This window comes from Solanum stenotomum, chromosome 8 (assembly GCF_019186545.1).
Source record: "Solanum stenotomum isolate F172 chromosome 8, ASM1918654v1, whole genome shotgun sequence".
Taxonomy (NCBI): Eukaryota; Viridiplantae; Streptophyta; class Magnoliopsida; order Solanales; family Solanaceae; genus Solanum; species Solanum stenotomum.
Window position 1 is genome coordinate 50,778,505 of NC_064289.1, and position 7,316 is coordinate 50,785,820.

The following is a 7,316-nucleotide window of genomic DNA, read 5'->3' on the forward strand; positions in this document are numbered from 1 at the left end:
TTGAGTTGAGTATATATCTTGAGTTGAGTATCTATCTTGAGTTGAGTATCTATCTTTGAGTTGAGTATATATCTTGAGTTGAGTATCTATCTTGAGTTGAGTATCTATCTTTGAGTTGAGTATCTATCTTTGAGTTGAGTATATATCTTTGAGTTGAGTATCTGTCTCTGAATCCAGTATCTATCTACTGAGTTGAGTAAGTTTGAGTAGTTTTGAGTATTCCTTGAGTTGAGAAAGTTTGAAAAGAGGTAAGTTGTTCAGTTTATTCCAGTTTTTCTTCTAGCCTATGTTGTTTAGCTTTCCAGCTTACATACTCATACATTCCACGTACTGAGCCATTTGGCCTGCATCTTTTTATGATGCAGACACTGGTATACAGGATCATCAACAGGAGATTCGTTGATACATCCGGGAGTTCCAGTTAGCTATGACAAGCCTCTTTGCTTCCGGAGGATTTCATTTACCTTTCAGTTGTATCAGTTGTTAGGAGGTCGTGGGTCTTGTCCCGACTTCCATATTTATCAGTTAGAGGCTTCATAGATAGACAATAGAGTTTCAGAAGTGTCTTCATTTATTTTGTTAAATGTTTTGAAGACTAAAGTTGCCTTTTATGGCGAGTTGTATATATATTCTATTATACAGAGTTTTCTTTTGAGTTAAAAATTTGTAAAGTTGAGTTTATAAACTCTTATTCAGTTTTAAACTCTTGTATGCTTAAGTTAGTATTTCGCTTGGAGTCAGCCAGGATGAGGGTTCGCTTGGGGACCAGCAATGGTCTTCGAGTGCCGGCCACGTCCAGGGTGTAGGCTCGGGGCGTGACACTGGCGTGATTACTAAATATGGTGCCCACAGAGGGGACTTATCATACGCGGGCACGTAGTTCTGGGACTATGAGGGTGACTGACCCTAGTCCGACTCGATATTAAGCCTACTCCCAATAGAATGTATAAAATACAACATAGCTGAAATAAACTGGATAACTCGAGATTCTGACATGCTAACTCGAAATGCAACATTAAGTACTGGTAATGAAACATTTGAAAATTGATGCATGTATACATGTATAAACTGACCTAGCAGGTGTGATTCATGAACTAAACGAATCTACACAACTAGGGTTCTGAATTTCATACAAGAATTTAGCAACATGGTTACGAAAATGTAATATTCAAATTAGGATTAATCTAACAGCTAAATCACAACAACAATATGAGGTTTTAGAAACCCTAACTCTAAACATAATTAAGGGAATTAAGAATCTAATTCTAGGGACCTAATGGGTGAAAGGAACCCACTAGTGAAATCCGCATACCTGGTGACGAATTCCACAAAGAAATATTTTGATTTCGGGGCTGGAACTGAGGGAAACTTGTTGCATTCTTGGAGAGGGCTTGGTCGACTCTTTCTCCTCTTTTGGTCTAAGATTTCTAAATTTTTGGTGAATGAATCGCTTAGGGTAAAGTCTGATTAAGTTACTAGACTAAAACTGACCAAAATGACGTAGTTTAGGTGTCCAACGCATAAGGGAAAGACCAAAAGACCCCTGACTTAAAGTTTGCCGAAACCACCGACGGACCGTGGACTGAACGACGGTCCGTCCTGGCAGGGCGTCGTTTAGCTTCAGAGGACAGAAATTTGGGGCCCGAACCACGGACCTGGACCACGGATCATGGTCCCACCTACGGTCCGTAGGTCCTGGCGTGATTCTGGACTCAAATGAATTTTCTGGTGTTCTGGAGAGGGAGTTGCAGGGGGCCAACCACGGACCCCACCTAAGGTCCGTAGGTGGCCTCCGTTGGTGGCGCCTACAACTTCTGGAATTCTGCATTTTGGTTTTGTAGATTACGGGGTGTTACAGTATAAGTACCAAAACAACATGTACTAGTAGACATTATAGGTCGACTGGGCTTGAAAATTAAAGACAATAATGAAAAGCGAGAAGTAAAACAATAAGAGGTCAAACGAGCGAAGCGATGATGAAAGACTAACTATAGTGCACACGAGTCTAGGAAAGGGAAAACAGAAAGGTAAATAGCTAGCTATAACCTAATTAGACCCCCATAAGCCTAGAAGGTACAATCATGCACAATTGAAAGTAAATAAACTAAACGGACCCCCATAAGCCCGGTGAGTATACAGAAGAGTTAAGTAATCTACTAAGATAATTATGTTTAAGAGAATCCCAGAACTGCCACAACCATCCATAGACTCAAACTGCAGTAATGGAACCCCAAATAAATCATCAAAGTCAGCAAGATTAGGACTCGAACCCAACAAATAGAGGTGATGCCCGAACTCGAACCAAGGTTGAAAGAGATGTGCTAGGACCTCAAACCTAGGTTAATAAACGTATGTCAGGGCCTCGAACCATGACTAAAGACATACGACAGGCCTTGAACCATGACTTAGAAATCTAAGTGTCTCCAAAACACACATGCTTCTAACACAAACCATAGAGAAAAATCATCATCAGAATCACTTAGGACCCACTCTAGCTCCGAATTCAAGACCCATCCAAATAGCTAAATAAGGCCCAAAATCACCAACGAACACGTCCAGTCAAAACACAAAGGGGATTATGGATGAACGATCATAAGAGCTGAGTTTACGCCTAGCTAAGGTTCATTCTATTAGACACAAGTCTGCTCTAGAGGGATGTAAGTCGTCCGAAGCAACGTCAAAGAAATTTCTAAGGCCTATCGATTCACTAGCCTATGCCTAGGCTAAGGCAAAAAAAAAGTTGATAACAACTTTATAATCAACCCAATGATAACACAATACAATATACAAGCATGAAATTTAAAGCAGGGAAGCTTATGAACCCCAAAACTACCCAAAATAAGGCAAAGACATGAATTATAATAGTTAAAACTTATACAACCTATAAATCTATCCCAAAACTAGTAAATCAACACGAATTCACACTCACAAGCTCAATCTAAAGTCATGTAAGTCGTAGCCTACCTCAAAGCAGTTCCCGCACGCTCCAAAATCATAATAGTGGAGCTTTGCCCTTCTGATCAGCTTTTGATCACTTCCACTCTATCCAAAACACGATCACAACGTTAATATGGACGTTTAGACACCAAAATTGCAATAATTGGAGATGTGTCCAAAATTGAGTAAGAAATACATTTGTGCGACCCGCACTGGAATCCCAAAATTGACTTTGCCAATGTGTCCTAATTAGCTCAATAAATGTGTGCCCAAAAAATGGACACAATTCAAGCTCAGGAACTGCCTCAAACAGAACATGCCAGAAAAGACACCATGATCAACATTAAAGAGAAACTAAAGGTTTTGGGAACAAGAAACTATCTCCAAAAGGGGCCCATAACGCTATCCTGATGACCCTAACTTGAATCCCCAACAATTTTTAATAAGTAGCAACTGAAATCAGCTCAATCGAAGCTCTATAACTCAAGAAATTGTGTTTTGAATAATGAACTTCTAAGCTAAATTCGAGAGTTATAACTCAGCGATTTGGTTACTAAAAACTATTTTCCTTCTCTTAAAGCTTATTTTTCCATCGCTCGCTACAAGTGTGCTTTAGCAAAACATATTTTGCTATTTTTCAAATTCTCTGAATGGATCCTCGAAAATTATTTGAGACCCGATAAAAATAAATCATGTGTTATACCCCACTAAATTGACATTTCAGACTCAATGAAATCATTGAATTTCCATAAATAAAGATTGTTATGACAAAAATACTGTAACATCTCGTACCTAGATACAACTAGAAAGAGTTAAAAATCTGAAAATAATTATTTTGGAAAGAATAAGGAAATCTGGAAAATTTTGTCTAAGTTAAGAAAGTGAGTTTTGGTCATTTTCAAACAGCCATAACTCCTAGCTCAGAATGAGTTAGGAGCAGTTGTTGATATAGTTGGAAATCCCTTGGAGAGATCTTTCCAATGCCACCGAGTTTGCGCGATTTTGACATCGTATGAGTGAGATATGACTTTCGGAAGCTGGGTTGTTGGATTGAGGAAAGTCCCAATCCGGATTTAGGGAAGGGCAAAGTAGTCTTTTCTCTAATTTATTTCCTAATTCGTTTTAGGGATTTATTGGGGTAAAAACAGAACTTAATTCAGTTTTGAAAAATTAGAATACGCTTAGGGCTTGGAGAAGAGAGAAAGAAAGAAAGAACGGGAGAAGAAGGCAAGAATTCACCAAGATCATCTAAGCTTGCGAGTGGAATTCGTTGGGGGTGATCCCTATTAAGGTATGTGAGATATTTTCGTGATGGGTTAGTTCACCCACACTCCCAACTTATTTTATTCAGAGAATGGTTGTTGATTGAATGAAAAGTTAGTGAGTTCTTGAAGAACTTTGTTGAAATTCGTTAAGTTCTTGTTGGTTGAGTTGTTGATGCTTGGGGGTAGAGTTGATTCATGTTTTCGAGCTGTTTTTCGAGTTAGATTAGTTGTGTGTTGAGGGTACAATTGATCCTAAGTGTTTGGGGAAAGAACTAGGGAAGATTTGAGGGTTTAGAGATGAAAATGGAGAAGAAAAATCGAGAAAACCTGGGCAACGGGGCTGGGGCGCCGCACCAGCCAGCGCGCCCCACAGACTTCTCTGAAGTTTGGGGCCTGGCGCCTCGCGCCTCTCAGAGCGCCAGGGACGCCAGTTCTCCCCATTAGTCTCCCACCTTTTTGTACTTGTTCCTTAGCAATGTACCTATGTTTCTAAGTTGATTCCAACACTCTAAGGTACATCTAAACATCATGAAATCATCCATAAACATGAGATCATGAGCCTTGAATCCATAATTCAATTCAAGAAAAGTTAAGATCAAAGACAAAGAAGTTAAGACTCAAGTCTAGAAGTTAAGAACCAAGTCAAAGAAAAGTTTCTTAAAGTTTTCAAGAGTCTTTATTAAACGTTTTAACTTCGTTTTAAGGCTCAAGTTCCAAGTAAAGCAAAGAGTAAGAGTTGAGTTCATTTCTCAAAAGTTATTAGGGAACTATGTATTCCCAAAGAAGTTTATAAATGTTTTCACATTTGAGCAAAAAAAAGGGAACATCGATTCCAAAAGAGCCTTTGGGCTAAGCTTTGAGCAATTATCTCAAACTAAAGAAAGAGGAGTTTAAAACACATATGAGCTAAAGTATATTTTGGGAGTAGTATTAAGCACCGAATTGGGGATGCGAGTTCATATTAACTCAAATCTCCGTAAGAACCATGTGGCCAACATGGGATTTAACGGGTCATACTTTTTAGATGATCACGTAAGTTAAGCTAGTGGATCCACTAAGTTAAGTAAGGTCCTATATCAAGGCAAGGTATAGGATGGTCCTTGGGCAACGTGAGGTAAAACATTGTATCATCACTAGGGCTCATAGTGATGGTTGTCGGTTAAAGAATCTCCCACTAAAGTTATATTATTTTTATATATAAGTAAAGTTGAGTTTGTTATTGCTTATCTTTAACGAACTAAGTTGTTTACACTATTTTACAAGCTTTATATATATTGCATGTGTCTTATTGATTTATATTGAGTTCAGTTATTCATGAGTTAAATAGAGTCAAGGTAAGTGTTCATTTGTACTCCTTTCAAGCTTAAGTTGTGGTTTAGCATTCCAACTCGCATACTCGTACATTCAATGTACTGATGTCAGTTGGCCTGCATCTTATTATGATGCAGACGCAGGTAACCAGGATCAGCATCCAACGCGCCGTTGATCTAGTTGAGCACTCCAGAGTCAGTGGTGAGCCTCCCTGCATTCCGGAGGACTCTTTTATTCCGCTTTCCTAGTTTTCTTTATTAGGATGTTGTGGGGTCTGTCCCAACATCCATCTCAGTATTATAGACGCTTCATGGACAGTCAGACAGTTAGTTTTGAGTCTCTCATCTATGTATTTGCAGATACTTTGTTTTGAGACATAAGTTGTCATTTTGGCTAAGATGTTATCATTTAAACTATTACTTGAGTTTATGTTGTTGAGTTAAGTCTTCCGCTGAGTTAAGTAAGCCAGGCCAAGGGTTCACTTGGGGCCAGCAATGGTCTTCGAGTGTCGGCCACGTCCAGGGTGTAGGCTCGGGGCGTGACAAATACCCCCTCGCCACCCCTTTCGGCCTAAAACATAACTTTCGCCTCCACATCCAAATTGCAACCTAAAAGTCTCGGGACTCTAGCAAACCACACTACTAGAGCAAACTCAATGTTCTGAAACTAATAGTGCTGACGAAAATCTCATCCGAGTCCATTTACCTAGAATGTTGACTGAAGTCGGACCTTTGCGGAGCAAGATAAAAGTAGGAAGAACTAAAACGCGGCATGACAAGACAAGTTAAATTTAGCGGGTTAAAATTAATATTTTCCTTTTCCGTCTCGCTTAGTTTTTCATCTTGTAATTTTTACGAGCTTACTACTTTATACTTCAAACGCCCTTCACAGAGATCTTGGCTCCGCCACTGGACCCGCCCGCATAACTTTTTAATCTTTTCTTTTTCTAGCTAAGTTTGATACTAAAAATAAAATTCATAAAATAAATTAATTTTTTCATCAAGTTGTATTAATTCAATAGGATAGTGACTTAAAAATTTAATTTTTAGAGGTCAATTGGGAAACATGTAAGAAATTGTATTTTTTATTGAATCATTTTCATTTACTATCTTTAATATTTTAGTAGTTTTTAACAAATTATCTTAATAAAGAATGCTCTATCACTCTTAATGTAAAAAGTTAAAATTAAGTTTGAACCACATAAAATATACCCGCAACCCTCCCCTTCCCCGCATTAGTTTTAAAAAATCCACTTCAACCCTCCCGGCACAACCTTAAACCCGCCCCACCCCGCATAGCCTTAAACCCACCCCGCCCTGCATCCGCCCGGCCCCATTGTAATTCGTATTTATGATTTTCTTGCACCATCACCTATATAATATACAAGTTAAATTTAAAAAAATTACCTAGTTTCAGTTTTTTATTTGATTCTAAAGTCAAATACAATCTAATAGAAAACAGAGGAATGAACTAAAAGAGATAAATAACAATTTCTAAAGTTGTGCACATTGAGTTAAAGGGTTCAGTTGTGTTGTTAACGGAGAGCTTAATCCCTAAAGAGCAGCCCAAATCATGTTGAGCACTTCACCCCACTTAACAGGCGCTTCAGTGTCATCATCAAGGCACTAAGACTTAAGTCACACTAACCAATTGATAATTTGATATTTCACTTTATCTCAATTCATGCTTATAATTACTATATCCTTGGACTACACATACATATTCGTATGTTTTCCTTCATTGTGTCTTTCATCAATAAACCAACATTTTATTTGTGTTTAAAGCCCCAATAAACGTTAGATA